Raw genomic sequence first — 18,970 nt, 5'->3', positions numbered from 1 at the left:
CAGACGGCAACAATCGCAACCGATCAATAAAGCGGTAGAAACAAAGGCACGGCTACTTCTGAAAATTACTTTAAGAAACGTACCGGTACTCAATTGCAGCAAATTACTATTTTATTGATAACCGTAACTTTTTATACTGGTGACGCACTTGTCAGAATTTACGAGAACTAAATTAGGGTTTGAAACAAACAACGTCTGAGTGAGTGGGAAGAATTTTCCGCTGTAGCCTACTTACTTGAACATCCTTTAACCAAATACCTCACTATAATAATACCGGACAGCTGTATACTAGCAGCATTGACGTGAGTGCGAAATATCGCGGACCTGACATCTAGCGGAGCGGCGTGGAATTACGTCCACAAATACAAATATTAATAGAATAGTACCGTATTTAATGTAACATTATTTTATATCAAAGCTGCATATTATGATAAATATTGCGTTTTTTTCTTTGCTTTAGTGAGACAAAATAATTCTGACATTAAGAATGAATTTACAATAACGCTTTATATATCCATTGCTGACAATTGCAAAGATAAAAATAGTAGTAATCTGATGCTTGTAATAATTAGTAAAGGCATGTGGACAACAATAAAACTTAATTTGCTAAAACCTTAAAATTTCCAATACATTTTAACTTCTATTCATTTATTAGGCTTAAATAAAAAAACACAGATTTTTATTGTTCTATGAACACAAAGACAAAGGCATTAAGCCTAATAAAGAATATTGTTGACTCACGTTTTATGAACTCTCGGAAATCGAAAGTACGATTTGGAGCAATTTGTAATACTGTAATTGTAGCAATTATAAACAGCACATATATACCCTGACATTTTAACACAGCACTATTAATAAAACTATTAACTAGCCCAGCAACAATATACGTTGCAGTGGATTACAGCTTGTTTCGCGAGTATCTCCACACCGGTCGCCTAGGTAGCTGCACCAGCGTGGTCGCGCGCAGAACTGCTAGCTATCCCGTATTATTATAGTAAGGTATTTGCTTTAACTTGCAACATTTCACAAACTTATTGTATGACAATTTGTTCTCTTGATTTTTATTTTGTTGGTAATAACTCCACCGATAATCTTACTGCAGCTCTACGTTCTGCTACACCGTGCCGGAAATCACGTTGCTGACTGCTAGAAGACAACATTTTGCACAAGGAATCCAAGTGAACTCTTTAGCTCAGCGATGCCCAACCCCTTCTCATAAGAGCTAATGACGTCACAGCGTGGCTTTACCCCACCTCCTTCGTTTGGAGGCATGACCGTGGATGAACCACTTCCCCTACTTTTATTCACTCAGGGGCGGCTGACTGTAATGGCAGGTTCCAAGGCAACCAAACATACCATTTTCCAGAAAGAGTGGGAGGAAGAATATTTTTGTGTTGCAGAGGAAACGACGGTCAAGTGTCTTATTTGCAAAACTCATTTATCGTGGGTTTTACGATATAATATTAAACGGCACTTCGAAAATAACTTCATGAAAAAACAAGTAAGCATAAAAATGTAAAATACTCATATTTAGTATCCATTATAACGTACCCCTAAAATATAACTGGTTTGTTACAATTTATAATATTTATTATTTGTAGGGCCATGAAGTTCCAGAACTAACTCAAGAAGAATGGCTGTGTGACCTGGCTTTTTCGACCGATCTATTTCATCACCCTGATATCCTAAATATGAGTTTGCAGGGGAAAGATAAAAACGTAATTAGTTTATCTGACGCAGTGAATACATTTATGACAAAATTAACACTATGGCAAAGTCAACTGGAAACTGGCGACTTATATCATTTTCATTCCTTGGAATCAATTTTTACAATAAATGTCACTCTGTTAGAAAAATATGTAACAATTATAAAGGAACTATATGACACTTTCGAGTCCAAATTTCGAGACTTGAAAACAATAGAGGCGAAAATTAGTCTTTTTAACAACCCGTTCAATTTTGCTTGCAAAGATGCTCCGCATGATCTGCAAATGGAACTAGTTGCTTTGCAGAATTCTACAGCCACGAAATGTTCTCGGAAAGAAGGTTGGGATTTGTTTAAATCTTTACCCAGGGAAACATTTCCCAGATTGCGAATGTTTGCTGCGCATTTAATGACAATCTTTGGTTCTACATATATCTGCGAGCAGATGTTCTCGAGAATGAATCAAATAAAAAGCCAATCTCGTAATAGAGTAGGGCACGAACATTTGGTCCACCTTTTAAGACTCTGTTGTTCATCCTTTGCGGCAAACATTGACGAACTGGTTGGAAGTAAGTGCCAACAAAGCCACTAACAGAAAAGGTGTTCAAGATGCTTATTTGATTTTCTTTCCATCACAAAATAATGACATTGAAATTAACTGAAGCCGCCACTGTAATAAGAGAAGTTTGTGACGTCATGAGTACATGAATGCGTAGTAGCTTCGTAAAGAGAGGGTGGAGGTAAATCCGCCGACTCCTCTTGCGGTTAAGGTTGGGCATCGCTGCTTTAACTCTTTTTCCACGTGTCAACGCTCTTACAGTTAAACTTCTATTCGGAATTTTCTTCCGCCTATTATATTATCGAGAATCGCCACATGACGTCCCCGTCTAGCACTGGGAACATTATCGAACGCCAGCGCGTATCGGACAGTCAGTGTTTGCTTCAGGAATCGGTGAACGACTGTGGAAGTTTTAAAGGAAAAATTAATTTATCTTCATCCTGCAACGGCCTCGGCCGGGTCTGGACTGCCAGCGTAGAAACCGCAAAAACATCGAGGTCGACACAGTAGCTTTATAAATAATAGAAATCAGCACCTCAGCATCATGTCCCATGTAAGCAAGCCAGACTGTACCTCGTAAGCAAGGCATTTCATTTCATTCATTGCACCCGGCCGACCTGTGGCGAGTGCTCAGCTGGAAATGTCAAGCACATTCTGAAGCCGAGCACCGGCAAAAGTAAACAAGCAATTTTGCATGCACCAGTGGCTCGTTTCGTCGAATGGAGGTTCTTTTATTGCATTAAATACTGTGCAGAAGTCGGTCTTGGTGGTGTACGAGAAGCAATACTTTTTTGAGCGTTCTGCTAACGAAACAATTTTTTCCCTAACGGTGGGAGATGGGTGGGTGTCTCCCTCTAGGAGGAATAGGCCGCAACTGTAAACTCTCTGCCGCATAGCATCGTGGGAGGTGGTCTGCAGGATACCCGTACAAAATCCCAAATACAATATCTACAGGATGTATAGAAATACCACCGACAACGCTTAGTATGAATAATTTCAAGGTAAAAATTGTTCCGGGGCCGGGTATCGATCCCGGGACCTCTGGTTGAACGTACCAGCGCTCTGCTAACTGAGCCACCCGGGAACTCCACCCGACACCGTCTCAATCTGCTTTACAGGAAGCTTTATCTAAAAGACTAGATTTGCATAATATATACGTCACTGTGTACGTTAACAGAAAACCACAATTCCAAGTCACACAGAGTTTGTGTGCACTCGATGTGGGTCTCTGGCGCTTCGTCAGCCCACGCGAGTTGTGTGGATATAAAGGGAAAGGTTGAGACGGTGTCGGGTGGAGTTCCCGGGTGGCTCAGTTGGTAGAGTGTTGGTACGTTCAACCAGAGGTCCCGGGATCGATACCCGGCCCCGGAACAATTTTTCCCTTGAAATTATTCAAATCTGCTTTACAGGAAGCTTTACCTGAAAGACTAGATTTGCAACGCTTAGTATGTTGGGCAGGACGGTAAACTGATAATTTTTCAAGAGGAAGCTCATGTCCGGAAATTCATGGTTTGGGCGCTGTCGAGCGTCGAAGTTTCATCGGATTGTTTACGTAGTTATGCAACCCATTAGTCATCAGCGTCAGGTGGATGGACGAACTGCGCCTTAACTTTCCTGCACAAGCGCTACATTGGTAGAGGGGGACCTGTGCCATGGTCACCACGGTCACCTGATCTTACACCTATTGACTATTTTCTGTGGAGTACTATGGTATATCCTATTCCTGTAATATCAGAGGAGGACCTTATCGAACGAATCCACGCTGCGACTGAAATGCTGAGCACAAAGCAGCACTTGTTTGACAATATGCATCAGTCTCTGCACCGCCGATGTACGCTTTGCAATCAAGCAGGAGGACAACATTTTGAACACCTTTTGTAGTTTCCTGTACGGTGTGATGCTCTTGTTGGGTTTCTTAATGAAATGTAGAACGCACACTCATCACCATGTCCGAACCGTTCTCAAACTACGACGCCCCACAACGCGAAAACTTTCCGCACTTGGGTACTTTCTTGAAAAATGATCAGTTTACCGTCCCGCCCAACATACTAAGCGTTGTAGGTATTGTTTCTATACACCCTGTATAATGACCATTTCCCCAAAAGAAAACAACCCTGAATGCAATATCCGGAGTCCATTTTCCCGATTACTACTTTCTTGAATATGTGTGTATTCAATGCTTTCCACTTCACTTGCTTGATTCGGGTTTCGCATATTCCGGATAGATGGTAGGACCATGACCCATTTTTCAAGTTGCACACCACTTCGGCAGGTCACGCTATGAATATGTGTATCTGGGGAGAGTTATGTCATGTACTAGAATGAGTGCATGTATAAGTGTTCGTGTAAGTGTAGTGTAGGAAATGGGTGATCATAATGAACATAAAGAAGGGAGAAGGGGAAACCCGATACCCACACGTAGCCTACTCCTGTCGAATTGTACTAAGGGAGCCGCCAGGCTTAACGTCCCAGTCCGACGGACGACATTTTTTAGTGGGTTATTTTACAACGCTCTATCAACGTCTCAGGTTATTTAGCGTCTGAATGAAATCAAGGTGATGTCGGTGAAATTAGTCCGGGGTCCAGCACCGATAGTTATCCAGCATTTAATCATATTGAGTTGAGGGAAAACTCCGCAAAAAACAACTTGCCCCGAACCCGGGCCACTTGGTTTCGAAGTCAGATGCGCTAACCGTTACTTCACAGGTGTGGACCCGACGGACGAATCCCTATCAACAGTGACATATGCCTTTTTTATATGAATGCGGGGAGGTTCGGGATTTAACCCAGGTACATTGGTATATAGTCTAGTCCTAGTGATTAGAAGTTGTGCACCGCCACGTCTTCTAATCTCGAGATAGGTTACCAAGTCATAACAAAACCCGTTTATAATTATTGCCCAGCTTTCACTCTGGCAACCTTACTTCGGCAGATTTCAGGAGAAGTAACTATGCATTCGGATGAGCTGACATCCGGGAAATTGGATTCTGGGAAAAGAATTAGGAAAAATGACTATTCGGGGAAACTCGATTCGGGAACACGCTCGGGAACAGTATGATGATGCTAATGATTAAATAGCGATGGTGGAATACCGGTAGAGGAAATAGGAGTACCCGCGAAAGCCCACCACCTAACGCAGTCTTCATCCACCACAAATTTTATTCCACTTGGGCCCACTAAGATTTGAACTCGGATTACCAGCATGAAAAGCCGACCGCTCTATCCGTTCGGCTAAAGCTGCGCCATGAAACAAGTAACTGATAGGAATAAAGCTGGAAGACGAGAACAGAGCAGTCTTGATTAGAAACATTTAAATGTCACCTATTCTTCGGGATTTGACGCCGGGTCTCTGGCGTGAAAGATCGAAGTAGCAGCCATTCCGCTAAGAGGACCCCTGTGACAAAGAAAACCAGCGAATCCCAGTTGCTGAAGAATGGAAACTTACCCCATCTTGGGGTTTGCGTGCACTGAATTAGAACAAGGACGGAAACTTCTGCTGTGCAGTAATTCTTATCTCATGTGGACGGCATTTACGAAGGAAAAAAAGAGAAGCGGTTCCCTTGATGGATAACGACCCATACAAAGGAAAGGAGCAAGGTGAGATATGTACCGAACGTAATATTAATATAGAACTTCCCCAATAGTGAACAGAGAGAGAGCAAGAGCAAGGAGAGAGGTGGGAGAGAGATAGTAAAACGTAATTGAGAACAAAAGAAGCTGCTCGTAGTTTACCAGAGATGAGATCGGATAACATGTGGGGGAATTGGGCAGACAGTTTCGAACCCGCAGATAAACAGTGCACAAGAAAATAATACAGTATGCTTCAGAAACAGTGTATAAAACTACGATGTAACTGCAAAATAGTGATTAGAAATATATGTTCTGTACAAAAATGTAACATGTTTAGAAAAATGTGTACAGTAAAATGTTGTATGGCTGAAGAGGATACAAGAAATAAGAAGAGTTAAAACAGTGTACAAGAAATAAACTATATTTAAAAACAGCGTACAAGAAATAAACTGTATTTGAAAATGGTGTACATGAAAATAAACTATGTTTAAAAAATAGCGTACGAGAAATAAACTGTGTTTAAAAAAAGTGTAAATAAATAAATCGTGATTCAAAAATAGCGTGCAAGAAATAAAACTGTGTTTCAAAAACCGAGTACAGTAAATAAAACTGTTTGAAAAAAATATGTACACGAAATAAATTTTGTTTACAAAATTGCGTGCAAGAAATGAACTATGTTTTAAAGAGAATAGAAGAAATAAACGGTGTTTGGAAAGCAGCGTACAAGAAAAACTGTGCTACAGGGTACAAGTCACGAACTATTTCAAACAGAAAGCACAGCATATAAACAATGTTTAAAAGAGCGTACAAGAAATAAACAGTTTTTGAAAAATGGTGTTTTATGGAGTTTGTGGCCCAAAGGAATCTTGGACAACACTGGGAAGAGAGAGGCATGGCTACCACCAGAAGACGACTACAAGTTGCTGTGACACCGGGATATTATAAAAACGGTGCACAAGAAATAGGCTAAACTGTGTTTTTACAACAGTGTACAAGAAATAAGTGTTCGAAAAATAAAGTTCGAAAAATAAAGTACAAGAAATAAACAGTTTGAAAAAGTGTGCAAGAAAGAAACTGTGTATAGGGAAAATGAGTAAACTGTGTTTTAAAACTAGTGCACAATAAATAAACTACAGTATATATAAAAATCAGTGTAAAATAAATACCTATTTGGAAAACACTGTACAAGAAATAATCCGGGTTTGAAAAATGATATACAAGGAATGAAGTGCGTGAAAAACAGTGTACAAAAATAAACTGTGTGAAAAGTGTACCAGAAATAAACAGTGTACAAGAAGGAAACTGTGCAACAATATAGGCTACATACAAGTAAACAGAGTCAATAACAGCGTACCAGAATTAGGGCTAAGGTATATTTTTGAAATACGTGAATTGCTTATAAGTAGGGAACGGAATTTGGAGTAGTAAAAGCTAGTATTGGCATCTACACAGTCATTTGTTTACAACCCTTTATACCAAGTCCTCCCCTCCATGACATACTCGCAGATCTCTGCACGTCAACAACAGGTAAACGGGACAGTTGTCGCATAAGAACGTCAACATGCAGGTTTGCAGTTCAGAGTAGTGAAGTGCAGGTACAATGCCGAAAGTGAAACCAACTAACAATACAAAATTGAAAGACTATATTTGTAAAAGCTCCAGATCGAGTATCAAAATTCAGGAAACAATTCCCGATGACGCGGCTGCGTTTCAAATACGCCAGGAACTGCTAAATGATAGAACAATCTAAAAAGAAGTCATGGATATTAAGTCAATTTTTTTATATTTACCGGATGCCATTATTTGGTTAGAAAAGTTAGGAGTAGCACTAGTTGAGCAAATAAATATTATGAGGACTATTGTAAATAAACTGAGTGCTGTAGAATGTGAAGTAGGAAAACGTGTTGGTGAAAAAATGAACATAGTTTCATTAAAATGATAGATGTAGTATTCTTAGTCGGATTTCAGATGTACTAACAAAGACGTGTCCCAATGACGTCATTCAACATGTGAATTTAATTGACGTATCTTGTTGCAAGTTCTCTCCAATTGTCTCTGTAGATGTAGAGCGGAGTTTTTCCATGTTAAAAAAATTTCCTTCCTTGCAACAGAGCAAAGTTGTATTTTGAAAATTTGGAAATTATATTTACAATTTATTATAACAAGGCACAGCAGGAATAATTGTTTCATCAACAAAACACAGCATTAATTGAAAATGCCATTTCGTTTGGTTCTACATTTTGATCAACATTTAATGATACTGTAATAGGCTATGTTGTAAATATTGTATATATTGTAAATACTGTAGTATACGTTGTATACATATTATATTTCATAATATTGTAAATAAAGGTTTTAGTTTAACACGCTCCTGACAGAAAAACATACATATTCAGAGGCGAGTTCCATACAGAAGACAACTGTCTATCAGGCATCAACATTTCCACTGACACGCGAGGACGCAGAGATTGATATTTAATTATGCATATTTGTAATGTTGTTTATTGGTGTCTTATGCGTTGCCAAGAAAAACACATGTCGTTCAAAATGAAATGCAGATTATGTATGTAGTCCACTATATGACATTAAACTATAACAATTGTTTATTCTGAAATACGTTTACAGCACGTTGCGTGTAAGTTTGTATGAAGTGGACTGTACTCGTGCTTGCTCTGTGACGCAGCTCGCTTGACAGTCACTGAGCTACGAATATCTATACTACGTTTCGCCATTCTTTATAATACTCCAAATCCCTTTCCCTGCTTATAAGAATATACTCACATGTGTTTGCATTTCATAGGCAATGCTTAAAGATGACGAGAATTCAACAATAAGTAACAACTTACATCAGTCTGCAACATGTAGCAATTTGTGACGTCATGATTGTAGGATTTGTTTTTGTTATTAAGTTTCTGTCCCCCTAGATGGCATCGTGTTCTGTATAGTAACATTCGTAGCAGTATTGATAGTTACGAGTTACCAGCCTCCACTTCATTGAAGAGGAGAAATTATAACTAAAGGCAAACACTTGATTTGTAGGAAACTTGATGTATATCGCGATATGGGGTGCTAGAGCTTCAGAAACTTCAGATATCATGCGTCAAACTGTTGGCTGCTTCACGAGGTATAATTCAGAACAGACCAAGAGCAATTTGTGTTATTAGTTTGCTATATGCCAGTAATTAACAGGGAAAGGATTTATATGTAAATACATATTTACTTATAAAGCTAATATAATTTATATTTTGCATTATCTTTATGTTTCACAATGTGTAGGGTTGAAAAATCCTACTTTTATTTTCCATATTTTTCCATATTTTAGAGTTTAGTACATATTTTCGTTAATTTCCATATATTTTCCATATTTCATATAAAACAGTCCATATTATATTAGGTTTAACAATAAAACAAAACAAAATTCCATTAACTTTTAAAAATACATTTCAACAATAGAGATTTAAACACATGTTCAGTAATCCCTTTAACATCAGAGTTATTTGAAAATTAGCAGTCCTATCAACAATGGGAAAGTAAGTTACAAAACTGTATTAATTTAATTTAAAATTTTTAACAGACTTCAGTTGTGCAGCTCAACAGTTAAATGCCAGTCAGAGTACACATAGGTTCAGTTTTGTAAATCATACTATAAAGACGGTAAATATGCCAAAAGTACGTCATTCAGTCAATTTAAAATCAAAACTAACAAGTTACATTTCAGAATTTAAAGAAGATGGTTTATCAACTGACAAAATATTATTTTGTAATTTGTGTCAGTGTGCAGTATCATCTACACAAAAGTTCCTGGTGCAACAACACATTACAACTAGTAAACATCAGGCCAACAAACAACTAAATTCCAAGCAGAGACAATTGTTTTTAACACAACCAACAACATCGAATGTAAGATCTGAGTTTAACATCGACCTGTGCCGTTCTCTCATCTCTGCTGATATTCCTCTCTACAAACTAAAGAATAAGGTCTTCAGGGAATTCCTTGAAAAATATACTCAACATACAATCCCGGATGAGTCAACACTTAGGAAGACGTATGCTCCATCCATCTACGATGAGACAATACAGAAGATAAGAGATGAAATTAAAGATAGTTCAATTTGGGTTTCCATTGATGAGACTCCCGACAAAGAAGGTAGACTTGTTGGTAATGTAGTTATCGGTTTGTTAAGTGAACAATATTCTGAACGAATTCTTTTACATTGTGATGTTCTAGAAAAGTGCAATAACAAAACTATAGTTAAACTGTTCAACGAAGCTATGGGTATCCTGTGGCCAAAGGGTATTATGTACGATAATGTGTTATTCTTTATTAGCGATGCTGCCCCTTATATGGTCAAAGCTGGACAAGCATTATCTGTTGTATATCCTAAATTGACTCATTTTACTTGTGTGGCGCATGCATTTCATCGTGTGGCAGAAGTGGTCAGAGACAATTTCCCTAAAGTAGATTTGTTGATTTCATCAGTGAAAAAAGTATTTCTCAAAGCTCCCAGTAGAGTTAACGTGTTGAAAGAAATGTACCCTGAAATTCCATTGCCACCAAAGCCAATTTTAACTAGATGGGGTACATGGCTAGAAGCAGTTGAATATTATGCCGAACATATAGACTCTATTAACAATGTTCTCCTTGCATTGGACTCTGAAGATGCAGTCTCAATTGATACTGCGAAAACAGTTACCTGTGACATAAGTGTGAAGAATGACTTAGCTCACATTCAGCATACATTTTCATGCATCATAAAAACGCTCAAAAGTCTCCAAAATAGGCACCTTTCACTATCTGAAAGTTTTGAAATTATAAATAGTACTGTGGAACAACTGAATCGTGGTAGAGGTAAAGTTGCAGATGCAGTAAGAGCTAAGGTGGACACTGTACTTTCAAAAAACCCTGGATATGAAGAACTACAAAAGGTTGTTGCTGTGATGAGTGGTGAATCAACAGTGAAGATTAACTTGGACTTATCCCCAGCAGACATTGTGAAATTGAATTATGTACCAGTTACTTCTTGTGACGTCGAACGCTCTTTTAGTCAGTATAAATCTATCCTCAGAGACAATAGAAGAAGATTCACTTTTCAGCACTTGAAAGAAATGTTTGTAACCTATTGTTATGGTAACAGACAATAAAAATTGTGTTTTGTTGAAACTACATTGGAAGATAAGGTACGTCCATTATATTTTTTGTTTAGTTTGATTAAAATGTACCAATATTTAACGTACATAGTCATTTTTTTATAATTTTAAGTCCATATTTAATTCCATATTTTCGTAAAAATCCATATTTAATTCCATATTTTGGTAAAAATAACTACATATATATTTACATATTTCATATATTTTTAGTTCATATAAATCCGTTCCCTGGTAATTAATGTTAGAGCTAATAAAATTCGGTGTAAGTACTGATACGAAATGAAGATATTGTACATGAAACCTCAACGCAACAATGAATCGTCATAAATGAGGAGATTGGCGAACCTCTGTTTGGTCGAATTTTTGCTCCACAAAAATGCTTATAAATGTCCACTTGCTAAAACGTAAAGCTTTCTTAAATTGTTGTTAAATATCATCTCTAATGAATTCTCCATTCTCCGATATAGGCCTACCGTTCTGCTGTATACCAGAATATGTCCAGCATAAAATTTAAACCATCATTGTTGGTTTACCGTCGAATGTCACAATTGATCACTTTCTGACTGTTCGTGAAAAATAACCTTTCCTTAATATCAATGAAAATAAGTGACAAATGATTTTGCTAGCTCATTTACTGAAATGAATATTATTCACTCATTTTGTAACTAACTTGCGATTGAAACCTGAACGGAAAGAAACACCCAGGAGGTCCTCATTTATAGTACCGACTCTGAATACAGTAGGTTGAGTGTTGAAGACAACAAATAAACGCATTGTTGTAAAAAACTGTGTATAAGAAATGAAGTGTATTAAAAAAAAAAGACAGTGTATAAGAAATATATTTTGGAAACAGCGTACAAGAAATAGCGTATTTTAAAAATAGAGTACAAAGAGTAAAGTATTTAGAGAGTAGCGCACTCTAGTATATACAGTCACGAAGCTCAATACGTAGTAAATATGCATCCATAGATAGTTGCTGACCACTAGGATCGCTACTATCGCCCCATTACAGACAATGCCAAATAATACCGGCACAGTCTATTGTTCCTAGCACCCTCACAACTCAAGCTTCGTGACTGTATATACTAGACTGTGATAGTAGTTAACAAGAAATAGAGTGTATTTCAAAAACAGTATACAAATACAGTAGTAGGTTTGAAAAACGTGCACAAGTACGAGTAGCAGTATCTTTGAAAACCAGTGCACTACTAGTAGAGTGTTTACAAGTCATTGCATGTTTAAAAACCAATGTACAAGTAGTAGTGTGTTTGAAAAACAATGTACAATAGTAGCGTGTTTGAAAAAATGGTGTACAAGTAGTAATGTGTTTGAAAAACAGTATAAAAAGTAGTTTGTTGAAAAAGTGTACAAGAAGTAGTGTGTTTGAAAGTTAGTACACAAGTAGTAGTGTTTGATGTGTTTGAAAAACAATATAAATGTAATAATGTTTGGTGTGTTGAAAAGCAATGTTCCAGTAGTAGTGTGTTTTAAGAACAATGTACATGTAGTATAGTAGTATGTTTGAAAATCAGTGTAAGTGTAGTAGTCTGTTTAAAAAAAAAACAGTGTACACGTAATACTGTGTTTGAAAAACAGTGTACATGTAGTTTATAAGTAGGTTATTTTACGACGCTGCATCAACATTTTAGGTTATTTAACGTCTGAATGAAATGAAGGTGATAATGCCGGTGAAATGAGCATCGATAGTTGCCCAGCATTTGCTCACATTGGAGTGAGGGAAAACCCCGGAAAAAACTTCAACCAAGTAACTTGTTCCGACCGGGATTCGAATCCGGGCCACCTGGTTTCGTGGCCAGACGCGCTAACCGTGTGTACATTTAGTAGTGTGTTTGAAAAACAGTGTCGAAAAATTGGTGTGTTTGTGTTTGAAGAAAGTGTAATGGAAGTAGTGTACCTGGAAAACAGTGTATAAGAAATTGTGCATTTGAACAATAGCGCACTGAAAATGCATTATGCCTTGAAAGAAGAGCACAAAAATATACCGGTAGGAGGCTATATTCAAAGAAGACCAGAAATATAATTTGTTTTCTGATTATAACGATGGTGTAATGAGAATGACATTTATGATGATGATGATGATGATGATAATGATGATAATAATAATGATAATAATAATAGATAGAGATAGAGTTCTATCTATCTATCTATCTATCTATCTATCTATCTATCTATCTATCTATCTATCTATCTACCTACCTACCTACCTACCTACCTACCTACCTACCTACCTACCTACCTACCTATATCTATCTATCTATCTATCTATCTATCTATCTATCTATCTATCTATCTATCTATCTATCTATCTATCTATCTATCTATCTATCTATCTATCTATCTATCTATCTATCTAATAATAATAATAATAATAATAATAATAATAATAATAATAATAATAATAATAATAATAATAATAATAATACCGATCTGTGCATGACAATTAATTAAACATAACTAAACACATAACATATGGACACCGAAACGTTGTCCCTGCTAATTAAATCGATGTATTTGATAATGATTACGATGATGTGCTCGTGATATTGCTGTCGAGTGTTTTACTGCAATTAAATCACAATTTTATTTATTTGCTTCTATATATTTGCAGGCTATTGAAAGCAGATGAATTGCGGGCAGAACCTTTGAGAAGCAATGTTTACAAAAACAGAGCTTTGCTTCCTTCAACGTGGCTATCCTTTGTGTGTACAGCCAATATTGGAGCTCTCGATATTTTCTGAGAAACAGTCGCGCGATTCAATATCTGATACGGTTTCACAGTTCAGCAATTTCTGTAACTGGCGACTGGTAAACACTGGCCTTGACATGCCCTTCCCGACTCAGACAAGTTCGGTGGAGGACGTCGTCTGTTTCGATCGATGTTCACGGATATTTCCCGTCAAAGTGATATCTTACTTGCAGCGGTAGCAACTTATTGTTGCAACTTGACCTCGAGTTCGAGTTTCAGTTGCTCACTACAAAAACTACAGTACAAGAAGTTTTAGTTCTATCATGAACTGACTAATAATGAATATAAAGAACGCGAAGATACTTATATTCAATATTTACACATTGTCTCAATATGTATGCATAATGAATGCCATAAATGAAATTTTGTAATTAAAGCAAAGCTATTATTACTTGAAAGTAAAAAAAAAAAAAAAATAATGACCCCGAATTTTATATCATGTTTGCTTGTAAGTACTGATACAGGGTGATTAAGGAAGAATAGTACATGCTGTATTTTCAAAATTGTCTCATAATAATCTCTTTCTATTATCTAACATTATTTGGGATACATTAACATTTTATGTATTTTAGCTTAATTCTGCTACATAGTTTGTATTTGTGTTTTATCAATAGTTCATAGTATTTTGTTGTTTAATTCGTAAATAACTCTTGTATACATGTAGCTCTTATCTAAACCAAATTGTTGAATTCTTTGTAAGTTGATACATATGTATGTATACTTTTTGCTGGTTGAGTGGAAGAGAAGGCCTTACGGCCTTAACTCTGCCAGCTAAAATAAATCATTATTATTATTATTATTATTATTATTATTATTATTATTATTATTATTTTAGAAGGTGGTTGCATAGTATTCAGGGCAAAAAATTCAGATAAACATGTATCTAATTTTCAAGGACGTGAAGATGGAGCTGCATCAATGCCACGCATAACAAGACTCGAAAGTGACAAGTCAAGACAAATGTCTTAGACCTACTGATTACATTTATTGTTTATTTACATGATATCAATGATTATCAGTCAACTAGTCCACCGCGAAATGTCCACTGTAAAAAGTCTACCAATGGCCAATGGCCAATGGCCAATGCGCATGATTACCTAGGCCGATCCATCGTTTTGGGAATCCGAGATTTAGATGTGCCACTTAATTGCTAAAATGTACAAGGGCTCCGTCATGCTGGAAAAACATGCCCATCCTTGTAGCCAAGGAAACTATAAACAGCTGTTTCTCTACTCTCATTGTAAACAGTTCCGTCTTCAAACGATCTCAGAAGATCGACACGCGCGTACTGCTTTTTATACGTAGTCAATACTACTGAGTCATTTGTCGTTCCTTCATTCATTTGTAAGGTGTATTACGTGTAACATTAAAAAATCTGTATCTTCACATCCAGTGAATACATGTTTGTATGAACATTTTTACTCAGAATAGTCTATATTACCATTCCATAAATATGTCTTATTCTTCCTGAATCACCCTGTATATTATTTCGAAAAAATGCATAGATGTAATATCATGTATGTACAATAAAATGCATACACTTAACGATTCAAAGTTTACGTTTAAAAAAATCCATTTCTACTTTGTTATTATACGAAGTCTACTGAGAAATCACTGCGGTTCTACGAAGAAACAATATTTTTCACAGGAATACATGTCTTCAGTAAATGTGACACAGTTTGGGTACAACAGTTTCTCTGGGAAACATGCATAATATGAATTACCTTTTATATGAAAGGAAGGAATGCTTATTTCAAATCAGAAAGTCACAATGGCGAGTCACACGACTTTTCAATAAATACTTTTGCAGAATCAGATCTGGTAACATCCCATGGCCTTCGCCTTCACCCTATTTGACAACTCCAGATTTTTCTTAGGGAGGTATTTGAAACAGGGTGTGTTCTCACATAGATTACATGATATTCAAGAACTGAAGAACAAGATTCGACATAAAATTGAACACATTAGTCAGGAGTTACGTGTTCGTGTCACGACAAGTTTTCAAAAGCGACTTCAGCAGTGCATTGCAAGTGAAGCAGGTTACCTGTAAGATGTTGTTCTTAAAAAAATAACTTTGACTATGTAAATAAACAAAATCCAAAAATATAAATATGCTATTATGCTGTTCATAAATCATCATCATCATCATCATCATCATCTTCTTATTCTTCTTCTTCTTCTTCTTCTTCTTCTTCTTCTTCTTCACTCAATGGATTAGGGCATTGATCTGTTCCATTTTCATTTGTTAAGCAGTCGTCTATATCTTGGTCTCGATAAAGCACTCCTCTCTTTTATAAGCGATTATTTGCTTTGGTAATCTTGTAGTAGGCATTCGTTGTACTGTTGATTTTCCTGCTACTTCCTTTTACTGTTCATACGAGTAATACAGGCAACACAGGACCGATCTAGAAAAGTTTTCGTTTTTAAATAGGATCATAATAAACAGAAACAGCTACCTGAAGCGACTTTTGAGGGCTCTCCTCCAGAAATGAAAAGATTAAAAAATAAATTAGGTTGTTATAATAAGAATACTAATAATTATAAATGATTTATTATTAGTAACAAAAATGTTACGTAAGTGTTAGTGTGTAATAAATTTTAATTATTGTGTTTTAGAGTTTCATACGATTTTTCACCGTTTCCCTGTGTTCTGTTTGTGTTTTCTTGCATTACTGTTTCATTGTATTTAGTGCTGCGAAAGGTTTTGTAAATAAATAAGTGTAGTTGTCTGGCGTCTTGTCAGCTCACTCGAGATATGTGGGGGGGGGGGGAAGGGAAAAATTGAGACGGTGTCGAGTGAAGTTCCTGGGTAGCTCAGTCGGTAGAGCGTTGGTGCGCCAAGCCAAAGGTCCCGGGATCGATACCCGGTCCCGGAACAAATTTTTACCTTGAATCTATTCAAGTCTGCTTCACCGGGAGCTTTACCTGAAAGCTATATTTGCAAACGTAGTTGTGTTTCGTAAGTGTAAGCGTTTAGTCAACTTTAGTGCTTCCTTCAGATTAGTCCTAAGAATGATTTAGTCTGTTCTAAAGTCTTTATTCGTGTTGTGAGTCGTGTTCATCTTGTGATTTTGTATTTGGTTTGCTGTATGATGCGTTTTGTATTGGCGTTTCGCTTTGTGTTTTGTCGTCTTCTTTGTGTTGCGTTTTGTATTTGTTTTTTTTTTTTGGTGTAAATTGTGTTCGTTTCAACATTACCACCAGGTAACTTCCTATTCGTAATGCAATAAATAATTCACAATATTCTCGTTCAACGCCTACTATATTATATTCTTTTACGATTTCGAGGAATTGAAGTCCCTATTAAGCTGTTTTAATACATATTTTATTCAGTCCACGAAGTTTTCACCAGAACTTAAAAATAATTCACTGAAAATTCCCCCCTTAATATCCTTCTTTTGATATAATATTTCTATTCAACGGAAGCCATGAGCATTAGGATAAATATGTCGAATTAATTAAAAAACTTGAGTGTGAAAAAGGATAGCTCAGGAAAATTTTCTAAACTTATTTTAAAAGAAGATGAAAGTAACAATTACAGTTTTATAATTATGATTGTATTGTGTATCTAATTGTTTGGTCGACCTGGTTGGCGAGTTGGTATAGCGCTGGCCTTCAATGCCCAAGGTTGCGGGTTCGATCCCGGGCCAGGTCGATGGCATTTAAGTGTGCTTAAATGCGACAGGTTCATGTCAGTAGATTTACTGGCATGTAAAAGAACTCCTGTGGGACAAAATTCCGGCACATCTGGCGACGCTGATATAACCTCTGCAGTTGCGAGCGTCGTTAAATAAAACATAACATTCTAATTGTTTGTATTGTGTATCTAATTGTATTATGTATTGTATAATTGTATTGTGTATTGTAATTTTATTGTTTATCGTTTATATTGTTTGTACCACTGCCACTGGGTGCTTGTCCACTTGCAGTGTAAATAAATACATACGTACCAACATTACTTCAAGATTTCATACGGCTCATCTTTCGGGGTGGAAATACTGTATTTTTCTTGTATTATATACAACATTATTCACAATAGGTGATGTTCCACTGAGGGTTTTAGTACGAAGAAACTCAGGAAAAAAAAATAGTATAAATAAAAGACAGAAAACGTCAGCCAGGATAATCTCTATAAACAATCTTTTGAAGGAAGGTATTTGTATACAAACGTAAATAAAGTAAGAAGTATACAAACAAATAATAAACACACGGAATCGTTCATTCAAAACGACAAGGGAGAAGTAAAATGTAATCCTACATTTTAAAAAGATAAAAGTGAGCGGAAAAGAAGTGCTTTAAGTAGCGTTCTTTTAACAGAAGTTATATGCAGCACACGGTTTCTCTTTCAGAAGTCAGATGAAAAGCTCCCTTGAGCCAGTTTGCAAAAGTGGCGCTCTTTATTTTAAACACAGAGAGATTCACTGTGCTGGTATTTCTAGCGTCGCATGTCTGGTGCCTCCGCGGCACGCTCACATGATATACCGGCACAGCACCTTCGTGTAAAAACGCACTACACAGGTAGCGACACGAAATCGTGATACAAACATTCCGAAGGGGAATTGGATGCGTGAGAGTTAACATTACGGTACAAGAGCGATTCGTATGGATGTCAACATATAAAATTCGGTTCCTCAAGTACGCATATCCAATGAACCTTGTTCCAACGTAGTCATATCATATTACAACAGTCTAGTATATACAGTCACGTAGCTCAATATGTAGTAAATATGTATGTATGTATGTATTTATTCACACTGCAATGGGTATATACCCGGTGGCAGTGGTAACTAATTACACTCAATAATGACAATAATAAATTTATTAATTAAAATACAATTAATAATAATACTAATAATTAATACTAACAATAATTTATAATAATAATATTAATAATAATAACAGGGAACATCCTAAATTAAATGCAGCACGATCACTTAAAATAACATTTAAAGTAAATCTAATTTGTATCTTAAACCTAAGTTCGAACTAAAACCCACGAGTATGATATTTTCATATCTGCACAAGTACCTTTCAGCACTACACTCATTTCGCTGTCAACTCACTCACTGCACTGGAACTACGACACATTTCACTGATTCTATCCTGATTTCACTAACACTCCAAAAACATTTCGCTTTTCAAATACTTTGCACTGCCACTATAAACTATAAAGCTTCACTGACAGGAACACGTTTCACTTACACAACACAGTTCACTGACA

The 18,970-nt window shown here is 36.5% G+C and overlaps 1 protein-coding gene and 1 non-coding gene across 5 annotated transcripts in view; one reads left to right on the top strand and one right to left on the bottom strand.

Annotated features, from left to right (window-relative positions):
• The window catches only part of spas (spastin), a 614,416-nt gene that overhangs the window by 76,643 nt on the left and 518,803 nt on the right, over positions 1–18,970 (bottom strand). The gene's annotated exons all lie outside the window — the stretch shown is intronic.
• On the top strand, positions 16,553–16,625 carry TRNAG-GCC (transfer RNA glycine (anticodon GCC)). Its single transcript has one exon. It is a non-coding gene; the product is annotated as a tRNA-Gly (tRNA).

This window comes from Periplaneta americana, chromosome 8 (genome assembly GCF_040183065.1).
Source record: "Periplaneta americana isolate PAMFEO1 chromosome 8, P.americana_PAMFEO1_priV1, whole genome shotgun sequence".
Taxonomy (NCBI): Eukaryota; Metazoa; Arthropoda; class Insecta; order Blattodea; family Blattidae; genus Periplaneta; species Periplaneta americana.
Note: the sequence above shows the minus strand (reverse complement) of the source record. Positions and strands in the feature narration are given on the sequence as shown.